Here is a 27,556-nt window from a genome sequence, read left to right on the forward strand (position 1 = left end):
ATGAGAGGCTACATAACTGAAGAACAGGGCACACAACCACAGTCCTCAACTACCAGAAAGATCAATGAGACCACTGAAGCCCACTTCCCAGCTGGGCCAACTGAACCTGCAAGAATGAATCCAGGTAAGATTAGTGGAAGAATCACCCAGTGAAATACAGGCCAAACTGAAGGATCATGAAGAAGTGATGGTTTTCATCATGAAGTTTATTTGGGGGACAAAGCAATGGATAAATCCTTCCTAAAATTATTAGATAAAGTAAAATCTAGCCAACACCCAAGGAGAATTAGTGAATGGAAACACAACGCAGGACATTCACTCAGTACAAATCACAAAGAGAGAAGTAATTGTTTTTAATGTGAGAGAAGTGTAAGACATGTAAATCAGTTGGAGAGAGGCATCCTATTGACTAATAGGGGTTCCAGAAGAAGATAATGAAGGGAATGGCACAGCAGAAATATACAAAGAGATAACTTTTGAGAACCAAGTTAGGAGACTACACTCGGTGTACCAGGGGAATATATAAACAAACCCAAACTTTGAACACAATACAGTGAGACTATGGCACATAAGTTTTAAAGAGAATGCACTTTTAAATGTCAGAAAGAAAAGACACATTACCTATAGAAGAACATCAAAACAACAAAAACCTCTTTTAACTACCACAATAGGTACCAAAAAATAATGAAGTAGTATCATCAAAATACTCAAGAAAAATAATTTCAGTGTAGGATTTTATATCCACCTAAATTATCTTTTAAGAATTAAAGCAAAATCAAGAAATACTTCAGAAACACAAATGTTAAGAGTTTACAACTCATAGAATATCACCAAACAAGTAAAGCATGTATTTAATTTTTATGTAAAGTTAATGTGGCAGAAAGACATAAAATATAAGAATATCATGGTATACAGAAATAGATAATTTAAATAACTACTAAGTAAAAATAAGATAGCTGAACTTTGTCATTTCTATGAGAATGCAAGTCCTATGATGATTTCGTTTATCTCTGGGATGTAAACTTTAGTGTTTGTAACATAGTAAGGTTCAACAAGTATTTATTAAATAAGGACTATAGGTCCTTAGTCATGGCAATAAAAGGTACAGCATAGGGAATATAGTCAATGGTATTATAATAGCATTGTATGGTGATGGTGGCTATATCTGTGGTGTGCAAAATGTATGAACTTACCAAATCACTATGTTGTACGTTTGAAACTAATATAACATATGTGTTAACTAAACTTCAATAGAAAAGAGGATATCCTTGAAGAGGATAAAACTCTTGAAAATCTAGACTTAACAGAGAAAACAGTTAGCTATGCATTTAAATAATTAAAAATTCTACTAAAAATAGAAATAAAACCTACAGAGTTCAATAAAAGGCAGAAAAGGAAGGGGAAATGGAAAAAAAATGATAGTAAAGAGAAACATTAAATTCAGGCAGTAGAATTAAAAATATATCAATTATCATAATTAATGAAAATACTTGAAACTCATCTACTATATGATCAAGATTATAAAATTAGAGGAAATGAACAACAGTCTGATGTTTGTTACAAGAAAAATAACTAAAACAAGTGTATATGAAAGTTGAAAATAAAAAAACATAGAAAGTATGACATCAATAGGTAACCAAAACAAAAATTAATAAAATAGCATTTAAAAAATCATTAGTATCAGTAAAGCAGTAGAATATGTAGCAGCCATTCATTTTCAACCTCTTTGTGCTTTGCTGCAAATCAGTCACATCTACCTTCCTTAGTGGCTTGCCTTTGAGCACTGTAGCAATTAACTTTTACAGCGAATCAGAAGTGTTTGGTGGTATATGTTCTGCCCCAAGGATGCCTTCAGCTAGTGCTCAACTATTACTGGACTATTAAAAACTCAGCTCCTTTGCCATAAGTTAGTATGCCCACTGAATTACAATTTATGCTACAGAGTTCACCAAATGATCAAGCTGAGATGTCACCGAAATTGTATCCTTTCTGAGCTTCTTCCTTTTCCTGTTTCCTCCATATTCCTACTTGTTCTGTCTGGGGGTACTTAGTAAATCACCTGTATTTGAATCTTTGGCTCATTTTCCACATCTGTAGGAACCTAACCTAGGACAACTATATAATATTAGTTTAAGAAGTAACTGGAGATTCACTTGTGCCTATGATGTGGAAGGGTGGAAAAAGTATTGTTCCCACACTAATAAGATGAAAATGCCAGATAAACTATAAAATCATGACTTTTCTTGAACCTGTCAGAGATCTCAGGGCAACCAATTATCTTGGAATCCCAGGAAAGATGTCTCCATGCAGACAGGGCATAGGGACTGAAACACACATGGCAGAGAGACATGAGAAAAAGACACCAGTGCCATACAAGTGGCTAAAAATAACATCTATTTTTTAAATGAATTTATAAAATCTGAGTATGGGCTAGCATAAGAGTATAGACCCCTGGGAGCCACAGACACAGGGGCATTCATACTACTTACAGGCTATCCTCCACAGACCTCTGCTAGGGTTCAAAGAAGAAATGGGGCATATTGGGAATAAGAGAAACTCTCATGATTGTGCAGTTTAGGTAAGTAGAGTATCCAACACTAGAGGAAAGGCATAAATTCCCATTTAAAACCTTCTCTACAGAAGAGAAGACTTAAGTTGCTGGGAAGTTGTAGTACAAATCACCACTTCAGGCACTCTTAAAGATGAAGCTGCGTGTCACCTGGGTGGCTCAGTGGGTTAAGCCTCTGCTTTCGGTTCAGGTCATGATCCCAGGGTCCTAGGATCAAGCCCCGCATCGGCTCTCTGCTTGACGGGGAGTCTGTTTCCCCCTCTCTTTCTACCTGTCTCTCTGCCTACTTGTGATCTCTGTCTGTCAAATAAATAAAATCTTAAAAAAAAAAAAGATGATGCTGGGGAAATGTTCTGGAGTAGGAATAGGAAATTGTCTTGAGACCAGACCATTAAAGGTCTCCTACCACTAGGGGAGGGGCAGGAAACTCTAATACGAGAACCACTAATGATCCATAGCAGAGTTTGGCTTACATGGGTAGCAAAGCAGGTTTACTAAGGAAATCCCAAACTCGAGACCAAGCTCACCGAAGTTTTAGACTGGGCCAAAACAAGAGAAAATTCCCCTGCCCCATAAATCAGGATTAACAACACAAAGTAATAAAGACTGGCAATCTACCACTGGAGAGAACAAGGACATAGGAAGACCCCATATGAGGTGCAAGAGCAAAAGGGAAGGCTAAAACCTGAGGATGGATAAGGAGAATTAATAAAAACACTTTGGTTCACCAGAGTGTTTTTTTTTTTCTTAATTCTCCTTATCTACTAAAATTTTTATGGAATCACAGAAAATTCCGAACAGCCAAAGTAGTTCTGAGAAAGAACAAAGCTGGAGATATCACAATCCCAGATTTCAAGATAGACTACAAAGCTGTAGTAAACAGAACAGTATGGTGCTGGCGCAAAAAGAGAGACATAGATCAATGGAATAAAATAGAGAGCCCAGAAAAAAACCCACAATTATATGGCCAATTAATCTGTGACAAAAGAGGCAAGAATATACAATGGAGAAAAGACAGTCTCTTCAATAAATGGTGCTGGGAAAACTGGACAACTACATGCAAAAGAACAAAATTGAGCCAATTTCTAACACTATACACAAAAATAAACTCAAAATGGATTAAAGACCTAACTGTGAGACCAGGAACCATGAAAATCCTAAAAGGGGAGACAAGGAGTGATTTCTCTGAAATTGGCTGTTGCAGCATTTTTCTAGATATGTCTCCTAAGGAAAAGGAAAAAAAGCAAACTTAAACTATTGGAGCTACATCAAAACAAAAAGCTTCTGCACACCAAAGAAACCATCAACAAAACAAAAAGGCAATCTACCAAATGGGAGAAAATATTTGTAAATAATATACCCAGTTAGAGGTTGATATTCAAAATATATAAATAACTTACTCAATTCAACATCAAAAACCCCACAAATAATCCAATTAAAATGGGCAGAGGAACTGAACAAACATTTTTTCCAAAATGACATGTAGATAGCCGAAAGACACATGAAAAGAGCTCAACATCACTAACTATAAGGAAAATGCAAATCAAAACCACAATAAGATCAATTTACACCCACTAGAATAGCTAAAATCAAAATGCTAATAAGTGTTGGCAAGGATCTGAGCAAAAGGAACCCTTGCGCACTGTTGGTGGGAATACAAATTGGTACAGCCACTGTGGAAAATAATATGGAGGTTCCTCAAAAAATTAAAAATAGAAATACCATATGATTCAATAACTCTGCTACTGGGTATTTACCCAAAGAAAACTAAAACAGTTTACATACACACACACACACACACACACGTACATATATGTATATATATACATACACATATACACACACACATTATGGACATTGGGCAAAATGGATGAAGCAGTGTGGAAGATACAGGTTTCCACTTACGGGATGAGTAAGTCATGGGAATAAAAGCCACTGCATAAAGAATATAGTCAATAATATTGTAATAGCAATGTAACAGGACAAGATGGTAGCTCCGCTTGCAGTAAACACAGCATAATGTACAAACTTGTCAAATCACTAAGTTGTACACCTAAAACTAACATAGCATTGTGTGTTAAATACACTCAAATTTAAAAAAAATTTAAGGAAAAACATTATGACATCCAGGCTACCCTAAAGTATTTCTAGAAGCATGTGGAAGTGGTGATACACTGATGATAACCATAGCAACAACATAATCCCACGTAAACCCATGATAAGATTGACACAAGTCTCCACATTAACAGTCTGACAGAAGAGATACACACACTTCTATGAAAAAATGGCTATTTATCTCAATCTGTATTGTGCTGCCTTGATGTCCAGAATCAATAAAAATAAAATTTCAAGGCACACAGAAAAATAAGAATTCACTAAGGTAAAGCAATCAAATCAAATCTAACTCAGAAAGACCCCAACGTTGGAATTATCAGGCAATGAACTTAGAACAGCTATGATTAATAGTTTTTAAATTCTAAGTGTAGTTTCCTCATCTTCAAAATGGAGACTTTATTTTTGTTTTTGTTTTTGTTTTCCGTTTTGTGTTTTTTTAATGAACACATACCACTACCTCTATAATCCATTGGTTAGACCATCACGAGGCTCCTCCCCTCAACTGAAGGTGGTGTGTGTGGAGGGGCCAGGAGGTGTCAGGACTATCATCTTCCCATGTGTCTGGAAACCGAGGAAGACTGAAAAGGGTGAGCATTAGCAGTTTTTGCCATAGAGGGTGATTTAAAAAAATGTCCTTTAAAAATATATTTCTTAAAGGAAAAATTGAGTCATTTAAAGAAAACAGGACTTTAAAGAGCAGCATAGAGGGCTTATGCTTCTGGCAAAAATTGAGAAGGTGGTATAAGAGCAGATTCTCCAGCCTGCAAATCTGACATCCTATGCTCCTATGAATTGTCAGATTTGGTGACAAAGGCCATAGGTCTCTTCCTGCAGAGATGTGTAGGATTCATAGGGTTTTTGTGCAGATTTAAGGAGATAATGGTATTAGGTGCATATTTAACAAACTTCCCAACATAAAGCAACGATTTAGTCAAAAGAGAGTAGTTGTCATCAATACTACCTTAGACACTTAATTAAAAGTTTGTTAGGTTTGTTCCAAAGATTCCTAAGAATATGTATAAGCCTTACCTTTTCCACTCCAAGCTGATGACCACCACCCTCTTGCTGCTTTTGCTAAAGGTTTTTCATCAGGAAGGGGAGATCAAATTGCAGCTATTGGTAACTCTCCCACTTCTCTACTCAGAAACATTGAGAAGGCTTTCCCTCACAAAAAAGTCAGAAACCCCACTGTAGTCTATATCTGTGTTTTCATCATAGAACTCAAAATTCAATTTTCCACTTTTTATCTTATTTCTATTTGTCCCTACCATAAAACCAAATAGGCTAGATAGCATCACATACCAATTTAAAATATTATTTGCAATACACTTTGAATCTTTCCCTTGAAATCTATATTGCTTTTACAAGTGAATTTCAATTAAAAGTCTGTTTTCATACACTAATCAGAGATACCCACTTGCAAGGATGAATATTGTGCTTAAAAATTCAAGACTGTTATTCAACAGGCAGAATCCCCAAATTACAGAATCAACTTTCTTTCACCAATATTTTCAGAATTTATAGCTCTCTTTTATTTTTATACTGCTTGAGTTCTCTTGATAGGTAGTATGCCTTGAATATAGTCTTCAATTAGTAAAATATATAGGATTCAAACAACAGAATGTGTCCATTTGCGCTAACCCCAGATTCTCGCTTTTATAAGCAGGCAGCATGTATTGTGTGATGTCATTCACCAGCTATTGGTAACAGCAGAGATGCTGAGTATTTCTAATATATGGCACCTTCATGGTTGCTGTGGTTCTTTCAAAGATGATTTATCAAAATTAAAGTTATGCGCATATACTCAATTTTCCCTAGCTACTTTACTCTGGTCTCCTCTTTAAATTAGGATTACTTTTTGAAAGAATAATTATTTCAAGAAGGCTAAACCCAGAACTGCTGATATCATACAGTTCATTGCCCTCATTTAAAGACAGTAAGTGACCTCCCCGCATCAATGGCAAAGGTAGGATTGCAAACCCAGGTCATGGGACTTGAGTCTAGACAATTCTGCCATGCTGCCTTCTCGATATTCTCCAGGTAGACTAACTCTGCCACTAATTGGATGACCTTGGAAAGCCACTTAATTTCTCCAATACATAGCTTCCTCACATGGAAAACGGGGCTAATAATAGTGGCTCTCTCACAGTGTCATTGCGAGAATTAAATGAGTTGCTATTTCAAAGCACGTACAACAGTGCTTGACACACTGTAAGCACCATAAATGTGCTGGCTAAAATAAATTCTGTTACTCTGAAAACCACCCTTGAGTTATTTACTGATATCACTTAACATTTTGATAAGGTAGCTTTAAAATTGCTAGTGCAAATTGTAGTTAAATAAAAGAATAGTTAGTCTGGGACTGGAGTATATTAGAACACTGCCATGAAATCCCCTTGCAGTTGTGTGATCACTTGCCTGAAAATACCAAATAAGCACACAGCTACTCAAATCCTTGTGGAAGAAAACATATTCATTATTCAGTGACATTAATTATGATAGCTAATATTTACTGGCATTTACTAGGCACTATTTTAAATATTAATTATTAATTCTAATTGCCAGAATAACCCTATAGAATAGGTACCACTGTTATGCCCATTTTACAGAACAGGTGCAGAAAAGTAGTTTCTGCAAGTTCACACAGCTAAAAACTGGTAAAGCTGAGATAGAAGAAATGGTCTTGTCCTGAGCACTTCCCAGTTTAGCCAGTCCTCCATTCTTCCCTTGCCCCAGAGTGGCAGAATTCCGCTGAGAAATATAAATAAAGAATATATAAAGGAAATACATATATATTTTCTAAAATGTAGTCTCCTCACTGCCTGGTGGTAACACATTATAAATGGACAGTTCTATTGAAAGTGACCAAGTTCAGGAAGTGACTGAACCTTAGTTCCTCCTTCAACCTCAGTGAAAAGCCTGAGATTGTCTATGGTACTGAGGTTTTCATGGGTATGAGAGAGCTGAGGGTTTTGAACAGAGCAAAGATAAAGAAGTGAGTGTGTAATCTGCAAAAAGGATGATACCTTATGAAAACATTAGCCAATCTTGTAAGTTAAAAGCATTAACCAATCTTATCAACCAATTTTAACATGTGGTTAAAAGTTACCACCCTCTTCGCCACTTCTAAATTTTTCTGCTTCTAGAGGAAAAGAGTTGCGTATTCTGAGAGTTTAAAAAAAAAAGTAGTTCCTAAGAAAGTATCTAGAATCTAGAAAATAATTTTCTGGATCAGTGATGTGCACATGATTACAAACCATGGTGACTCTGAATGTATTTGTATACGTGAGTTGAACAGACTTGTCCAACAACCCAGGCTTTGCCCACCCAGAGAGGGTGTGTGGCCCACATGTGCTTTACGGTTGGGAAGAACTGATCATGGAGACATAGTCAGCTCCTTTCCACTTTTAAGAGTCAGAAATGGAGGAAATGGAGAGAATTTTGGCCACTAGCTCCATGTTGTTTTCCCCAGTATTTTGTATTCCCCAACATTTTCTACTATACTGGCAATATGATTTTTTAAGAATCCTTACAAATTTTTCTCTAAGCAGGCAAACAGACTCTGGCAATGTGTTTTTGAGGGTATGGATGGGTTATAAATAGGCAGACAGCAGCAATTCTTCCCCAGAGGAATGAGGCCTTGGCATGAACTTTAGGGAGAAATGGTAAGATGAAAGATGCCAGGATAGGCAGACTTTGATAAATTGCTGGTGAACAGGCTTTAGGAAGCCCTCTCCATAGTGAGAATAGAAGTATGATTGGGTTGGAGACCCATCTACTTATCCCAGGTGATAAAAAGAGGAATCTCTCTAGTTGGTGGAAGAAATGATGCAGGGGGTAGAGATGTTAGTGGAATACATACCCTTATACTACCAGGATACCATCTATAACCCCTGCATGGACAAATGAAAAAACAGAGGCCTTGACAGTGTCCTTTTCAAGACTTTGGCTCAATAAATACCTATTGCGAACTCATAATATGCTAGGCATGGCTCATACACTGGTCAACTAGAAAGAGTGTTTCCTGTCCCCAAGGAGCTGATGGAGTAGAGGGTAATAGTTGCCAATTAATTATCACTGTAATGAGCATACAAAGAAGTATATATCTTTTTGGGAACCCATAATAGGAAACCTAACCTTAGTCAAACAAAACATAAGAAGCATTTAAGCCGAGGCCTCAAGAATGGGTAAGCTTCAACTTTTCTATGGGGGGATGATGGGAAGAAGCTGATGAGGAGATTTTAGACAGGGGAAAAAGCATAACTCTGATGGCTCAGTCACAACGCTGAATTTATGCTTTAAAATATTTACCTTTTTCCATCCAGAACCAGGTAAGTATGGGCCTCCGAAATGCTAAGCCCTTCCTGTTTGATACCTTATTTCCTCCAAGCAGTAGCCCTATGAGGAAAGTGCTATCATTCTTTCCATTTTACACAGGACAAAATGAAAGATCAAAGAGTTTATACTAAATATAAATTTAAAGCCAGAAATTTAAATACAGGTCTCCCTGACACACACCCTAAACTCTTTCCACAACATCTGTGCAGATTTGTTAGAGGGAAACAGAAACAAAGTCATACTCAGCTCCAGCAGAAAATATCCTGAGGAAGAAGAATGAAGAGAGGAATGCTCCTGTCTGCCTATTTGTAATCTATCTATATCCTCAAAAACACATTCCCAGAGTCTATTTGCCTGTTTAGAGAAAAATGCTTGGAGATTCTTAAAGAATCAGTACCAGGAGGCACCACTGGGCAGCCTGTTACAGATAACCGAGATTTACTACAGAGTCCAACTCTTCTCTTCTCTCTGTTCTCTCATATGGTGTCTGTCTACTCAAAGTGCAATGTACTTCATTTCCAACATAAAGGACATTTTTCCAAGGTGAAGTTGAAGGTGATCCTTCTCAAAATACATGTCATACAGGAGACATCTAGCTCTCTCTTGAGTCATGTTATATCAGTGCTTCCAATAGCCATATTGTACAAGACAGTTCTCTTAAAGTCCAAAGTTGTTTTTATGTTTGGAGAGGAAAGAGAGAAAGAGAGAGAGAGAGAGAAGAAAGGAAAGGGGGAAAAAAGGACTATTAAAGAGGAAAGAGTCTCATAAAGATCAAAACACAACACACAATATTATCAGTAAATTTCAGTGAAAAGAAAGCTTCAAAATTCACACAAAAACATCAAATGATCATACTGTCAGAACACTTAACTTCTATTTTATCACTAAAGGAGACAGGACTGATGATTCTCAGAATGTACTATTCACAGAAAAGAAGCCCACGAATTCACTCATCTTAAGAGTTGTCAACTTTGTGTTTTAAAACTCATTTCAAACACATAAGAATAAGGCATTTTCTGCATTTTTTGGTAAGTCAAAAGAAAGACAAATCAATACATGTTTTTCAAACCAAAAAATATGTTTTCATTACTGAGAAAAGTAAAAAAATTAAAAAATCTTCTAACAGTAATAGTGACATTAAACTGTAACACCTCTCTTTTTCATTTATTGGTAAAATATTTTTTCTTACATAGCATATAAAATATTTAGAGGAGTTTTTTCCATTTTTACTAAGTCTTCATAATAATCTCCCTGGGACTGAGTTCTAAACTCTTTGGAAACTACTGAGGTATTAATTGGCTTTTAAAATTCTCTTAAAATTATAAATTTCACTTAACTGCCACATATGGCCTTTCCTTTAAATATTAATGACTCTTCAATAAGTAATATCTATAAATAAAACCAGACTTTAGAAGCGATCTCTCATAGGGAAATGAAAATCTGGTAGATTTTGCTTACCTGCCACAGCTGAAAAACCAGTGCAGAGTTGAGGAAATGTCATTTTGTTCTAGAGAGTATAAATAAACAGAACAAAATGGATGTGTGCTTCGGCAGTCACTGCTAAGAAACAGCACAGAGGAGAGAAACAAGGTCAAATAATCTTGTCTCCCATTCAGAAGTTCGGAAAAGAGCAATGGTTGTCATTAGAAGGAGAAACTGTTCTAAGAGTTGAGGGAGAGGGAAGAACAAAAACTAGCCTAGTCCTCTCACTTAAGTGATACAGAAGCAGAAGAATGGAAGGCTATGTTACACAACCAGGCAGATAAACATAAATATTTAGCATTCTGCAATTCTCAAAGCCTTTTCTGTTTTATTCCATAAGTAGCATCATCCCAAATTTATAGATAAAAGAAAAACAGGGACACGAAATGACTTCACTGAGACCTCACAAGCAAATGAGTAGAATGGCACTAAAACTTGGGACCAGTGTTTACAGTAAGCCTCCTGGATGAGGTCTTGAGTTGTATAGTACACAATTATGGAACTCTATCTTCTTCCATCCATCTGTCCATTCATCTATCCATCCATCCATCCATTTATACTGTGCTAGGTTTCAGATTGAAAGCTCCCAGGTGTGTTCCTTCGGGGTATTTGCATCATAAAGAGGACTTTGATCTTCAATTACCATTATGTCCAAAGTTATTTACAGGGGTCAATGAGTCATTGATTATTCAAAAACTAACTGGGGGGGGAGGGAGCCACAACTTAAATTCCCTGAATATAACATTTTCTGAATACAAATTGGAAACGTTGTTACTCTAGCAAGAATAATTCAGTAAAAGCAAGTAGATAAATTATAAACTTTGTCCAAATATGAATATGAGACTGATTAATCTATTAAGTGGCTTTCCAGTAACACAATAGGATAAATTCTATCATCCTGGATAAGCAAGTGTTAAGAAAGTCAGATTTAGTGTTTTCTGTTCTATTCTGGCCAGTCCTGACTCCATCATTAATTTCTAATAATTTCAATGATCTCTCACCTCCCATGTAATGACACCATGAGGTGTCATACCAGGCCACAACATATCTCAGGTTCGTTTACACCCATCACAAACTCTCAATAAACATGAGTGTGCCTTTTCTCTGCTATATCTTTCACTTAACAGATTTCTGTATCTTTCAACTCCATTAGTTCCATGTGTAGTCATAAATCACGGCTAAAATTGTTTATTTTTTTCTTGCCTTCGTATTTCTCCCATACTCTACTACTTTTGTTACTCTGCTATTAAATGGTAGATTAGGGATGGACAAAATATGGTGAAAATACATAAAAAGGTTTTTGTACAGATCTTTTTGAGTGAGTAAGGTGACATAACTTTCAGCTAAAGAAACTAAAATAAAGATTTAAAAAAACAGAGCTTTTGAAAATTTCAGAAATATTAAGATTTTTTAAGTTCTATACAGCAAATTGTTTGGGCTTTATATAAAAAAGGCTTAACGAACTAAAAATTAATCTTATTTAACAAAAAGATTTCAAATGTAAACTAATTTCTCCTTTTTCTTCCATGTTCTCATTCTCCCCCCATTCTGATTTGTAATTTTAATTCTAGTTTTATAAATTTATCCCATTCATGATTTATAAATGGAAATGAACCTCATTGAACACTATGAGCTTTTGTGTTCCTGCTGCATTCTTTATACCCCATTCAGGATAACATCCTGCAATAGGTGTTCATATTCACTAGCTCCTCTTTCTCACCTGTCATGCACCCAGTCCCTTTAATCAACCTTTTATCCCCACCATTCCACAGATGCAAGTGAATTTACTTGTTTATCAGATAGAAAGAGAAGAGACAGAGCACAAGCAGGGTGAGAGGCAGGCAGAGGGAGAAGCAGGCTCCCCACTGAGCAAGGAACCCAAAGTGGGACTTGATCCCATGACCCTGGGATCATGACCTGAGCCAAAGACAGATGCTTAACCAACTGAGCCACCCAGGCATCCCTAGGCTTTACTTGTTTTGACAATGTTAGGTTCACAGCAAAATTGAGGGGAACATGCAGACATTTCCCGTATATATCCTATTCCCTCAAGTGTATAACCTCCTCTATTATCAACATGTTCCCACCAGAATGGTATATTTATGATTGGTGAACCTACACTGACACATCATAATCACTGAAAAGGCCATAGTTTACATTATGATTCACTCTTGGTGTTGTATATTCTATGGGTCTGGACAAATGTATAATGATGCATCTATCCTTAGAGTAACACAGAGTGCATTTTCACTAGGCTAAAAATCTTCTGAGGTATCTCTAGTCATCCCTTTCCTCCCAACCCCTGGCAATCACTAATCTCTTTATTGTCTCCACAGTTTTGCCTTTTCCAGAATATCACAAACTGTATGTTGAAATCATACAGTATATAGACTTTTCAGATTGGCTCCTTTCACTAATAATATGCATTTAAGATTCTCAATGTGTATTCATGGCTTGATAGTTCTTTTCTTTTTAGCACCAGCATTTCCCTGTTGTCCTCGTTCCAGGTTCTGGCTATTCTAATATGTTTGAGTGGCATCTCATTGTTGTTTAACTTCCATTTCCTTCATGAGATATGACATTGAACATCTTTTCATGTGCTTATTTGCCATCTTTATCTCTTCTTTGGTGAGATGTCTGTTAAGGTCTTTGGACCATTTTTTAAAATCAGATTGTTTTCTTATTACTGGGTTTTAAAAGCTTTGTATGCATTTTGTATGATTTTTTTTTTTTCCTTTTCAAGATTTATTTAAATTCTAGTTAGTGGGGCACCTGGATGACTCAGTCAGTTGACTCTGACTCTTTATTTCAGCTCAGGTATAATCTCAGGGTCCTGAGATGGAGTCCCAGGGAGTCTGCTTCCTCTCTGCACCACTACCTCCCATTCATACATACTCTATCTCTCTCAAATAAATAAATCTTATAAAAAATTCTAGTTGATTACCATATAGGGTAGTATTAGTTTCAGAGGTAGAATTTAGTGATTCATCCCTTGCATATAACACCCCATGCTCATCCCAGTAAGTGCCCTCCTTAATGCCTCCCTCTTTACCCCATCCTTCCACTTACCTCCTCTCCAGCAACCCTGTTTGTTCTCTGTTGTTAAGAGTCTCTTATGGTTTGCCTCCCTCTCTGTTTTTACCTTATTTTTTCCTTCTCTTCCCCTCTGTTCATCTGTTTTGAAGCCTCCTCACAGATTAGTGATGGCTAAGTAATACTCCATTATATATACATGTTTGAAGATGTGGTATATTTTGAATAGTAGTCCTTTATCAGATGGCTTTTGCAAATATTTTCTCCCAGGCTGCAGCTTGCCATTTTATTCTCTTGACCATTTCTCAAAGAGCAAAAGTTTATTTTAATTAAATCCAGCTTATCAGTTCTTTCTTTCATGATCTTGCTTTTTGGCATATTATCTAAAAAGGTAACACCAGTCCCAGGGCATCTAATTCTACCCTTTTCTTACCCCATCTCTTAACAGCTTGCAACATAGTTGACCAGTTTCTCATGCCCTCTTTATTGAAACACTCCCATTTTTGCTTCTTTGTCCTACTCACTGCTTGCTGTAGTCGCTTTGCTCACTGTGTCTCCTTTGTTTGAGCTTCAAATGTTAGAGTATATCTCCATTCACCTCTAACTTTCCTCTCATCTGGTCCCATAGCCTTACATTTCATTTTTATTCCTGCTATTCTACATGTGTATCGTGACCCCTTGTTGAGCTCCAGACTACTAAAACCAGTTGCATACTTGACCTCTCCACACAGATATTCAATAGTCATGGAAAACATGGTCACATTAGAATTATTGATCTCCTAGATTCATTCCTGTCCAGTCAGCTGTATCTCAGTAAATGGAAAATCATTGGCGGCTTAAACCAAGAACTAAAAGGTTCTCCCTGGGGTGCCTAAGTGGCTCAGTTGGTTAAGCATCTAACTCTTGATTTCAGCTCAGGTCATGATCTCCAGGTCATGGGATCGAGCCCCACATAGGACTACACACTCTGTACACAGTCTGCTTATCCCTCCCCCCTGCTCCCCCCCATTCATGTGCTGACTCTTTCTCAAAAAAAAAAAAAAAGTCCTTGATTTTTAAGTTTTCCTCATATCATTCATCCAATCTACAAAATTCTATAATTCTACATCTAAAATCTCTTGAATCCATCTACTTTTTTTCATTTTCAGTGCCAATACCCCAGTTGTGCCATCAGAATCTCTTTATTGAATTACTGTGATCATCTCGGAACTTCTTCCTATCTCCCTCTCTATAATCCGTTACCCACAGAATAACCTAAATGATTTCATAAAACATAAACCATATCATGCTTAAACCTCCCAACAGTTTCCTTTTGTATATAGTAAAAGATCCAAATCCTTTAATACGTCTCACAAGGCCTTTTATCATTTAAATCCTGACTCTTCCGTGGATGTCCCTCCTTGCCACCATACTTCCTAGTCACGGGATAGTTATCTTTATTGTCTCTTATTTCCTTAGACATGCCCAACCTCAATCCTGTTTTAGTTTCTTAATTCTTATTCTTCCTTCTACCAAAAATGCTCTGAAGATTTTCTCACAGCTGTTCCTTTGTTATTAAACTCTGATTTCAAATGTAATCTCCTTAGAGAGGTCTCCTCCATCACCCACCCTACCCAGAAGCACAGTCATTCTTTTTTTGCATAACCTTTGTTTTCTTAATGATCTGAAATGATCTTAATTAGTGCTATTGCTATTGTTATTGTTTATTGTCTGTCTCTGTGACTCTACTAGAATGTGAGTTCCAGGGGGACAAGTACTTCATCTGACTTGTCTTATTATGGTTGTTTGTCCAGCTTTGGGAATAGTGTTTATGTTTATGGGGACTCAACATTATTATTTTTTAAATGAATAAATGAACTCACTGAATAGGCAAATTGTTAAGGGGCCACAAACTCTATGATCCTTGTTTTTGTAGTGAATCAGATCTAGTTGAGTTGCATAGGGTCATAAATCAAAGCATCTGAAAGATCTTTATGTCTGTTTGCACACAGAATTGACTTTTTATAGAATTTACAGCCTTAATTAAACTGTGAGACAACAGATACTAGGAAACTGTATTTACTTGATTTTGCAAATGAGCACATTGACATCTATAGAGAGTATAGAGAACTCTTTAATGAAGTCAGATTTCTGAAGTGCTAACAATATTGTGCTACTATGCTTTTTCTAGAAATGTGGCCATCTCCACTGAAATGACACCCATCCCAGTGCAATATCCAGGAACTATAATCAAGAGCTAAGTTACTGATACATAAGATAGTCCAGGAGTACAGGCTAAATTAGAAGAAGATATATCTTTATTTCTAAAACACTGCTTTGATTTTATTATTCCCTCCTCCTCAACCCACAGCAGAATCTATTGACCTCCCTGACTTTGTCAACTGGCATATGCTGGAATTAAGGTTTATAAAAAGTAGTTATTTAATGATATTTGTAAAAAATTATGACAACATTTATAACTATCCTATCTTCAGTTCCAAACACAAGGTGAAAATTAAAGTAAAAACATTGAACAAATTAATTTCGGCTTGGCAATGCTTTCCAATGACTGAAACAATTCTGAACTATAAATAAGTGTTTTTACATGTCTTACAATTTTTTTTCTAACTAGAACACATTTCAAAAAAATTATTAGTGTTCTTCACACATTCCTAGAGCATACTTTATAGAGTTGATCATCTCAGAAACAACCCAGTGAATATTAGCATCTGGAAATCCCATTATCTGCCCTTGAGACTTATTATTAATCATGGTGACACAGCTGCTTGCTAAGAAATGCAAACATTGCGGGCGGGGGGGGGTAGGTCTAAAGAATTAGTTGTATCACAGGGAGAAAACAGAGTGTGCTTTAGTGTTCTCACTTGAAAACATTGAGGGAATGACATCTGGTGCTTACCACCAGGAACAACAGTCCCAGGATGTCAATCCACTGCATGGTTTGCTAGTGTTAGGGTCACCAAGAAGACATGACTCACACAGGCAATGGGTGGAACACCACTTTTCTCACACAGAAGAGAGGCAGAGCAAGATCAACTTTAATAGTAAGCATCAGTACCCCATGGTCAGCAGATCTCATCCCACAGCTGATATGGGGAGAAGGTCTGCACGCATCTTTCTTGTCCTACAGGTGAAGGGCCTTTTCCCTCCCCTACAAAACCGAAAGAACAACCATATCAACACACACTTAAGCTGAACAGAAAACTACACAACAGACCTGAAGAGGGAAAGATAATTCCAACAAAAGACAAATTAACAGCTTATGCTATAAGGGCTTTTTATCTTCAAGGAAATGTTCCAGGCCCAAGGCCACTCTTCTGCAGCTATGTTAGGGATTGAAAGACTACTCGCTCATGAGTCCCCAACAGAAAATGTATTGGCCTAACTCAATGTTATTTTATGATACCTGAGGACAAGAAAGTTCACTGAAGCTTCTTTCTCAAACTCTACCCCCATATATCTCTTCCCCTACTATTTTTCTCCTTTACCATTTAGGAAGAATTGTGCCTTTCCATACATCTGTTCCTTAGGAAGACTGATAGAGTTACAGAAAAAATACATTGGATTAATGTTCTAAAATATGCTTTTTAGAGTTACAGCAAAGAAAATAGTTTTGAATGACAAACTATGTTTAGTCTGTACAAGCCAGATGCCTAAGACAGAAAAGTAATTTTGTTTGCTACATTTCTGAAACTTGATTTTAAATATGAAGAGAAAAATACCAAAAACAGTATAACTTAGGTAGAACTCTCTAAAAATAAATGTATTAGTTTCAGTAATACTAGCTGCTATAACAAACAAACTCCAAGTTTATATGGCTTAAGGCCACAGAAGTTTATTTCTTAAATGTACAAAAGAACAATGAGGGTGTTTCTGACTGGTAGCCGAAGGTGACACAAGGTGGAACTATGCTCCCTGTAGTCACTCATGGATACTGGGCTGATACAGGATTTGTCTTTTTAGGCATAGGTCTTTTAATATCATCATAGGTGTTGATGTCTGACCAGTAGGAGGGAGAAGAAAGTGTTAAGATTGTACACTTGTTCCTTAACTGCCTTAAGGGTCTGGGAAAAAAATTAATGTCTTCCATTTTCTTTTCTGCAAGAATTAGTCACATGGCCCTAGTTAGACAAAAGGGGTGCTAGTGAATGACCATTTCCCAGGGGACAGTTCTATTCCCTAGAAGAATTTTGAAATAAGAGGTCCATAAAATGAGTCAGTGGTGATTGTTTCCTAGAAAAGCAAAACACTTGACCCTGTTAATTATTTTATTTTTATATTTTTAGGATTTTGTTTGAGAGAGAGAGCATGAGAGAGAGGGCATGAGTGGGGGGGGGGGTAGGGGCAGAGAGAAAGGGAGAACAGACTCTCCACTGAGCAAAGAGTCTGATCCCAGGATCTGGGACCATGACCTGAGCTGAAGGCAAATGTTTAACCTACTGGACCACTCAGGTGCCCATCCCCTGTTAATTCTTAATATTGAAACTTCGATAGGAATGACCAACAGAAACTGATAGATTTAGGGTTCAGAGAGCAGAGAGTGTTTGTGCCCAGCTTCCTGTATGGAACTCAGAAGTAATATAACCTTATTGAACACTCAGTACTAAAATGGGTAGCATCAGTGGAGCTGAAATTGTGGTAAAATACTTCTAATCAGATACACAGTTTGAAATAACACTCATCTCCAAACTACCAAAGGTCTATAAAGGTGTAGGAGAGCATCTAAGGTAGCTTACCCTACTCCACATTGATGTAAGGTAGACTAAAGATGCCTTTTTTTTTTTTTTTAAAGATTTTATTTATTTATTTGACAGACAGAGATCACAAGTAGGCAGAGAGGCAGGCAGAGAGAGAGGAGGAAGCAGGCTCCCTGCTGAGCAGAGAGCCCAATGCAGGGCTCGTTCCAGGACCCCGGGGTCATGACCTGAGCGGAAGGCAGAGGCTCCAACCCACTGAGCCACCCAGTCACCACTAAAGATGCCTTTCAATTATGAAAAGAATAACACAGAATAAACAGCAGGGGTCTAATGACTGGAGAATGGGGTCCAGCAGACCTTGGCAGCAGGTTTCAGCAGGGCTGGATGCTGACAACCAAAGGAATGGTTGCATTGGTAGAGTTAGGTTTTCTTTTTCTGAGAAAATAGCCCAGTTAAATAAAGGTACAGAAAAATAATGTCATTTGACTGCACAGAAGTTTGGTGGTTCAAAATACATGTCTCATACATCTAAATACTGAACACTGCAGCATTAGTAACCATCTCAAAATCTCTGGGATTTTAATAATTTTCTCCAGAGATGCGTGACAATTAGAAAAGTATACGGTTTTAAAGTCATCTTTCCTTTCAGAATTTTATTTAGTAAGATATTTTAATCATTAAACCAATACTAGATTCTGTATCATGATCAAGTTGAGGCTTACATATTTGAGATCACTTTTTTTTTTTCCCCTCTTCGATAACATCTCACTACATTTGGTGTTTTTCTTCGAATTAGGAGCCAAGTATTCTTCCCACTTGACAATCCTTTTAGCTGATTATGAAAGAGCATTTCTCTCATGGCTGGTAACCATGTGGGCCTCTCACTCAACGGCAGTGTCAGTGGCTCTCAAAGACATCTATGGGTCTTGAGGTGTTCTCAGTTGCTTTTGAAACAGCTTGCCTCTCCCTTTTTACCTCCACATGGAGAACCTTTGAATCTGTCCAGGATGTTGCCTTTCTCTATTTTTGTTTTGGAGTTGGCTCCAAACAGTTGTTTCTGCCATATTCCCACAGCACTTCCAAAGTGTGTACTTTAAAGAGGTTTTATTTTAAATCAGACCCTCATATATAGACCCTACAAAGTTAGTGGAAATACGTTTGGACATTTTCTCATGGTGGCAAGAGAGATAGAGAGTTATTCTTCAATAGATTCACTCAAGTTAATATCCACACAGCTTCCCTCACACAATAGCCCATTCCATTTGTATACCTTGAAAACTTCGGGTCTTTTCTCTGACCACAGTGATCTTTATTATCCCTTCTGATCCTCACTTTCCTCAACATTGACCCTTCCTATCCCCAGTGATAGGTTTCATTCTCAAACTGACCTGTCTTGTACAGAAAATATATTTGTAAGAAACACCATTTAACAGACATTATCATTTCTCTGGGAATTAATTATAAATCCTTACTAAATATCCTTGAAGGGGAAAGCATTTTACATGTCTTTTTTAAATCTTCAAAACAGTTGGTATAGTGCTAAGTTTATATCATCTGGCAGACTAATCAAGTCACACAAAAAAGTGAAACTGAGTGTGACTATGTCAGTATGTTACTGTGGCTCTTTTTGAGGAATAAGGACGGATCTCTAAAACAGGAACATAAAACTCATCAATACAATTATGACATTTCAAGCTTCTGTGCAGAAAAATGGTCCTGCTAACCATGAAATGAAATAGTCTTTAATATCTAATTAAATGCCTTCTTTGATAAGAAAAAAGTATGGTCTCAAATTTTATGATTTTTCACTTTCTAGTAAGTCTAGTGTAAAAAACAGATCAATGCAGTACCATGCCTTTATTCCCTCTCTGCAGTGAGTAGAACTTGAAATTTCATAGTTCCTTATCGTACAAAGGATATTTTCAGCCACAACTTTGTTTTTACATTTAGGCCATTGACAGTAACTTCGTAGCACTTGTACAGTTGATCACGCCTCTTGTAAAGGGGGACATCTTCTCTTTGGTTTGTACTGAGTTCCAAATTTCACAGTAAATGTCACTAAGACTTACTGTTTCTCACAGATATTTTATCAGCCAGCTCCTATGTTCATCATCATTGCTTTCCAACAAATTTCTGCCAGTGGTTACTTCAAAGTAATAGCCCCTCTTCAAGGACAGGTAGCTTGGCACCAACTCAGCCATCAAGGTATTGATTTAAAAGACTTAACCAATCCGTGTAAACACTCTTCTCTTCACTGAGATATACATTGTTAGGGAATATAATTAGAATCCTAGCAGAGTTAGGGACCAGTCGGTTATATCAAAACTCATTTCAAACTCCTTAGGTGGAAGAATTTACTGGTTTTAATTGAATTGAATTGAATTGAATTGAATTCTCCTCTCTGCTCCTTGCTATTATGTTGCCTTCATTCTCTCTGCTATCACAAGAATATGGCTGAAGCGCACTTTGGTACCAAGGTGAAAAATTCTAATGAAGTCCTCTTACGGACACTCCATAGATTAAATACTCACTTGTTGCTGATCAAAGGATGACTGGGATGGTGGTAGTAGGTTAATGGCAGCACCCCACACAAACACATTAGACTTGGAATAGGGGTGCATGAGCTTTATTTGACATGATTAAGTAATAGAGGGTCACTGTTAGAACTTACAAAAACTTGCAACCAGCAATAAATGTAATTTATATATTGACATAAATGATAAAATGGTAGTTTTGCTTTGGTTTTGTACTCTAAAAATGTATCACTTAATTATTGAGTAGCACAGTTTTATAACTAGGTAATTCAAGGAACCACAAATGAAAGATCACCTCAACTCTATACAGTGTGATGGCTACATTTCTTAACCATTCTGTCTTCATGTTGTAAAGTCACTGATGAATAAAACAAAAATCATTTATAATTTTGTCTATTAAAAAAACTGTTGAGGGGCGCCTAGGTGGCCCAGTGGGTTAAAGCCTCTGCCTTAGGATCAGGTCATGATCCCAGGGTCCTGGGATTGAGCCCCACATCAGGCTCTCTGCTCGGCAGGGAGCCTGCTTTCCCCTATCTCTCTCTGTCTGCCTCTCTGCCTACTTGTGATCTCTGTCAAATAAATAAATAAAATCTTAAAAAAAAAAAAAGCTATTGAGCTTAATAAAGAATTCATATCCTTTGATGGAAAGGTAATGTTAAATTAAAATGGGCTCTCATATAGATAGCTATTTAGGAGATCAATAAAACAATGATCCAGTGTAAGTAAAAAGCCAGCAAAAAACCAATATTCATATTATAATTTTCATTGATGCTTAATTTACCTCAAAATTATTTTTCTGTTAAGGTCAATATATCCTTTCATTCTGGACAATTAGAAATGATTATCTTAAAATATTAATATAATGAATCACTGAACAATATCTAATAATGATCACTATTATAAGAGAGTATTTATCTACACAACACTATAATATTTTTCTCCTTCACCTAACCAGAAAGAGATTTATTTCCCCATGAGAATTTTCATCAGCATTTCCCAGGTTGTCCTCTCACCAAACACTACATTATTCACTATTGCTGATTATGCATATTTGCAAGCATTTAATTTTAGAATATAGTAGATACTTAATGAACATCTTCTTTACTCATCAAGAAATATTGCTGAGTTCTTAATCCCTGAAGGCTTGTCCCAACCGGAGGTAGAGGGATGAATATGAAATAATCAATAAAGACAAGCAGTGTTCAGAGAAATAGGCTTACTAAATTTACTCTGCCTAAAAATCGAGGAACTCCCTCCTTAGCAGTAAGCCCTTGCTGTGACTCATACTTAGTCGGGGCCACCAGAGAGCAGCCAGCAAAGGCCCTGCTATGGTTGCTCTAGTCTACTGCCTTGAGAAGTCTATGAATAGCTCAGTGATATGCTTAATAAAAAATGTGGACGATGAGGCGTATCTGTCTGCCCAATCAAATAAACAATTACAAATTTCTCCTATGCGTGGTGCAGAACTTACATATTACCCCAGGACAGGGAAACCAATTATAACGAGAAACTACAATCTGGGGTGCCCCCACCTCAATTTTGCCGGAGCTTGGGAGTTCCTCTAGACGAGAGTCCTCAGCTTTCCCATATTCTTTTTGAGAACTTTTGATGTGAAGGACAAACAGAGAAATGGAGGATTCCCAATATTGTGGGAATATTGAATTTAGAGTCACATATTTGCCTTTTTTTTTCTTTTCTTTTTCAGAGGAGAGATACTGCAGTATGTTTGCAGGATTGGTGGGAATTATCCAGAGAAAGAGATCGTGCTGGTGAAGAAAGGGAAAACTGCAGAATAAATCTCTGACAAGGTAGAAAGGACAAGGGGCCCCGAAGCACAGGTGAAAGGTGAGGGTGCAGAGCAGGGAGGAGCCTCTTCCACCAGAGCAGGAGAGGGTAGTGGCAGGGCAGGTGCTGGTATGATCCCCAATGTGGTAACGAGAGGGAGACTCCTTTTGGAAGTCTCTTTGGAACTCCCTTCCAATAGCTTCTATGTTCTTTTACACTGAAGTAGAAGCCAGCTCTATCTTCTGCAAGATAAGGAAGGTAAAGAGAGGTTCCAGAAGAGAGGAGAAGGTATGAAATAATCATCCAAGATAGTGTTTTTCAAATAATCCAAGGTAATAGACCATTTATTTTTATTTGCAATCCACCATGAACAAATACTCTTACAAAATAAAAATGAAATACTGGAATATTAAATTTTTAAAAAGTCAGATAAAACCGAAACAAGACTTGTCTAACATTAGATTCAGGAGCATTAAACTTACTCCTTGAAATTGCTCTAAAAGTTTGCAAATTCACTCTTCATGGACCACTAATAAATAGCTTATAAAAGAGCACCAATTTCTGAAAAATACTTTAAGAAGCACAGATCTGGAAGAGAGAGGCTTCAAAGCTTGCTAGGAATGCATTGTAAAATCTCCTGCCAGTGTTACCCAAGTATCTAAACTAGCTATCCTGAATTATGTTATTTTTCTGTGCAAAATTCAGCTGTTTAGGGTACAGACAAGAAAAAGCTGGATGACTGGATTCCATAGGACTTGGACTACCGCTGGTGGAGAACATCAGAGCTCAAAGATGGCAGCGCTTTTGCAAAGACCAAATAGACCATGGGATATCAACTGAGCAAAGAGTAGAACAAGGTGCGAGGAGGAATGATGTTAGTAAGAAAATGATGGGGTTAGTGGACTAGCAGCTTCAATATCGAGGAATCCTATCAGTGGAACTGGATGATACAGGGGTGTTGAGATGGAAGGCGAGATGTCTGAAATCACACTTTCAGAGTTTTTAGGAAAAGCAGTGGCTGAGAGGTTATTTCAGCAAGTAGCAGAAGAGAATTGGGATAAAATACCATTGGAGGGACTCACTGACAGTAAGAATGGAATGGAGAAAGGGATTTTGAGTCAAAAACTAAAGACCTTACTGAATGAAGGAAAAGTCAGAAAAAGGGAGCCGATTTAATCGTCAAATATCATGAATATCAAAAGAAGAGCACAGTTTTGGCAAGATAAGAGTAGAAGAAATTACAAAAATTATAAGAATTAGCAATGTGAAGAAAAAAAAAAAAAGAAAGCTCACAGGTACCTGGAGAGTGAAACCAAAACAAAGCAGAACAAGTCTTCATTCTGCAGACACAGCTCAACTGACAAACCTTTTAAATAACACACAGCTCAGTCCTCAAAACCTTTTAAATAACAGAGTAAGAATTCCAGAGGGTACCATGGAAGTGTTTATATCTGCTTAGTTCCACAATCATGGCCAGCTAGATACAAACATCCCTCCCTCTTTTTTTGCAGTAGAAACAGAGATAAAGCAAAACATACTGCTGATACATACCTTTAAAAAAACCAATGTCATGATATATGAGACTATTCTCCTATAATGAAACATGTCAATAAAATGTTGGGATGCTAATAGACTAACAATATTTTATATAAGTTGAATTTCAATAACAAAGTAACTGGAAAAGATTAATCAAATAAATTATGGTCAAAGGTTGACATAGGAATTTCATATGCACTCAAATTAGAGAGTTTCAGCTAAATAAAGTGTGCTTATTTTGACAAAATGGTAAGAGGAACCTTAACTATATTAAGTTTTTCTGTTTATTATTTTACAAATTTTTAAAACAATAAAACATAAATATGACATCCTTTGTTTTATTATTTTAATCATTTCTCCATCAAACTATAAAAATAGAATACATATATATATGTAACTATATGTATAACTGGAGCTTTATAAATATACCTATAAAACACAATGATGAATCTCAAGTCCAATATAAAGAGTTAAAACAACTTTTCAAATATATGTTGGAAAAGAGTAGTTTCCTGATTTGAAAAGTGGGATAATAAAAGCATCAAACCTGTAACATACACAGAGATTGAAATGAGACAATTATTGTTATGTATTGAATATTTGCATTCCCAAATCCCTCAAATTCATATTCATATATCTCCAATGTAGTATTTTTGGAGGAATGGACCTTTGGGTGGTAATTAGGTCTAGATGAGGTCCTGAGAGTGGGGCCCCCAATGATGGGACTAGTAATCTTTTAAGAAGACAAAAAGAGTTTTGGCCAAAAGAGCTTTGACCCTCTGGCCAAAAAGAGCCCAGAGCTCTCCTCTCTCTTCCGTGTGATGAAAATGCAAAAAAAAAAAAAAAAAAAAAAAAAGCCATCTAAGGTCAGGAAAAAGTGTCCTGTCAGCAAATGAATCTCCCAGCACCTTGATCTTGGACTTCCCAGACTCCAAAAGTATAAGAACTAAATGTCTGTTATTTAAGCCACTAAGTCTATGGAATTTTGTTATGGCACCTCAAGCAGATTAAGACAACCATATAAAGAATGCAGTGGCACGACTAGCATCCATTGGCCTATAAAATGGTACCATTGCATAAAAGTTCAAAACTTTACAAAACACACCATAAACCCAGTTATTTGCACTGTATAGTAATAGCAGGGAGTTATTGTACACTGGACATTATTAGAATAATAAAGTAAAAATGTTAATAGCACTTGTAGTTACATAGGAGTGACCAAATGCCAAGCACCATTCAGATCACTTTACATATATAAAAGTGTTTAGTCTCATGATAGTGCTACAAAATGGTATGATTATCCTCATTGCGTGCAAGAGGAAATTTAGGAACAAAGTTTATAAATGTTTTACATGTATTAAGCCTTTAACTTTGCTAGCAATAATAAGATATGGGTAGTATTACTGTCCTCATTTTATAGATGAGAAAAGTGAGGAAGTGTTAGCTTACTTATTGATCCATGTTTTTCAACAAATAGATGATGGAGTTGGAATCTGAGCGTACACTATCAGGCTCAGACCTATGTACCTAGTTATGACATATTATCAAGGGGATGATGGTCTGTTCAGATATCTTACAAACCAGTAAGAGAGGATGTTAATATTTCTGAAAAATGGGCAATGAATTTGAACATATAATTCACAAGTGCACACACCTCTTCTCTTCTTTGAAATGCTCATCATGCCTATGGTTGATTGCCTGGATAGCTTTTTGTGCAGAAGCCTAACCCACTAAATACAGAAGAAAAAAAATACATTACAGTAAAAATTTGGGTAAAAATAGTAACCTCCCAGATGGGCAAAAGTATTAAAGGGAGTGTTAAAATCTCAGATTGCTTGTCAAACTGAATGAAAATTTTAATTTATTAGACATACATACCATGTAAAAGATTTTTATTCTTTTAAAATTACTGTTTCTTGTACAAACTCATCTCAATCACTTGAAAATGACTGTGTAGATCACTCTGGACATCACTGGTTAAAAATGACCGAAATGGAGAAGTTGAAATCTACCTTTTCTACCTTTTTACCCAGACCATTGATCTTCCAATATGCTGGCATAATAAATGATTAATAGACCATGAAAGCATCAAATAGTTTACATGGAGTAAAAGACAAAATTTAAATGTTCTCTCTTTTAATATCAATCCTTTGAATTTTTATTTCATAATTACTAAAGTGGATATTCACTATATTCTTCCATTAATCAGGGAAGACTATCAAACTCTTGTCATCAATATAAAAATATTTTAAAATATGATTCTCCGCTCCTGTCCTTTTGACAGACAGCAGCATCTTCTGGTGCGTGTCCTGAGACGTGGAGGTGAGGACTGGAGTCAATGGATTTGGCCATATTGAGTGTCTGATCACCAGGGCTATCTGAACTCTGGCAAAGTGGATACTGTCGCCATCGATGACCCAACTCACAGCAAAGTCCACAGCACAGGCAAGGGTGAGAACGGAGAACTTGTCGTCAATAGAAAGCCCACCTCCATCTTCCAGGAGGGAGATCCTGCCAACATCAAATGGGGTGATACTGGTGCTGAGTGTATTGTGGAGTCCACTGAGGTCTTCACCAGCATGGAGAAGCCTGGTGCTCACTTGAAAGGTGGGGCCAAGAGGGTCAACATCTCAGCCCTTTCTGTTGATGCACCCATGTCTGTGATGGGTGTGAGCCATGAGATGTATGACAACTCCCTCAAGATCATCAGCAATGCCTCCTGCATCACCAACTGCTTGGCTCCTTGGCCCAAGGTCATCCATGACAACTCTGGCATCACAGAGGGATTCATGAATACAGTCCATGCCATCACTGTCACCCAGAAGACCATGGACAATTCTTCTAGGAAGCTATGGTGTGATGGCTGAGAGGCTGCCCAGAACATCATCCCTGCTTCTATTGGCACCACCAAGGCTGTAGGCAAGATCATCCCTCAGCTGAATGGGAAGCTCACTGGCATGGACTTCTGTGTCCTCACCCCCAATTTTAATTTATTAGAAACACAGACCATTTATATTATTCTTTTAAAATTATTGTTTATTGTCCAAACACTACAGGTCAGTCGTGGATCTAACCTGCTACCTGGAGAAACTTGCCAAATACAATGACATCTAGAAGATGATGAAGCAGGCACCAGAGGGCTCCTTCAAGGGCATCTCAGGCTACACTGAATACCAAGTTGTCTCCTGAGCCTTAACAGAAACACTCACTCTTCCACTTTCAATGCTGAGGCTGGCATTGCTCTCATTGACTACCTTGTCAAGTTTGTTTCCTAATATGATGATGAATTTGGTTACAGCAAACAGTTTCCTTGTAAATAGGGGTGCTAGTAGAATATTTTCTTCTACAATTCAGTCTTTTACTCCAGTTCCTGATACAGAGATCCTTAATCCTTTGGAACTTCTTGGGTAATAATAGCAATGTCTTTGTTCTAAAGAGGTAGATCTTGGATAGGGGCTGGTCACCAGAAA

General features: G+C 37.0%; 1 pseudogene; it reads left to right on the top strand.

Annotated features, from left to right (window-relative positions):
• Nucleotides 1–27,200, top strand: LOC116876712 (annotated as a pseudogene).
• Nucleotides 27,201–27,556: the final 356 nt, after the last annotated feature.

This window comes from Lontra canadensis, unplaced genomic scaffold (assembly GCF_010015895.1).
Source record: "Lontra canadensis isolate GAN:19392208 unplaced genomic scaffold, GSC_riverotter_1.0 scaffold47, whole genome shotgun sequence".
Lineage (NCBI taxonomy): Eukaryota > Metazoa > Chordata > Mammalia > Carnivora > Mustelidae > Lontra > Lontra canadensis.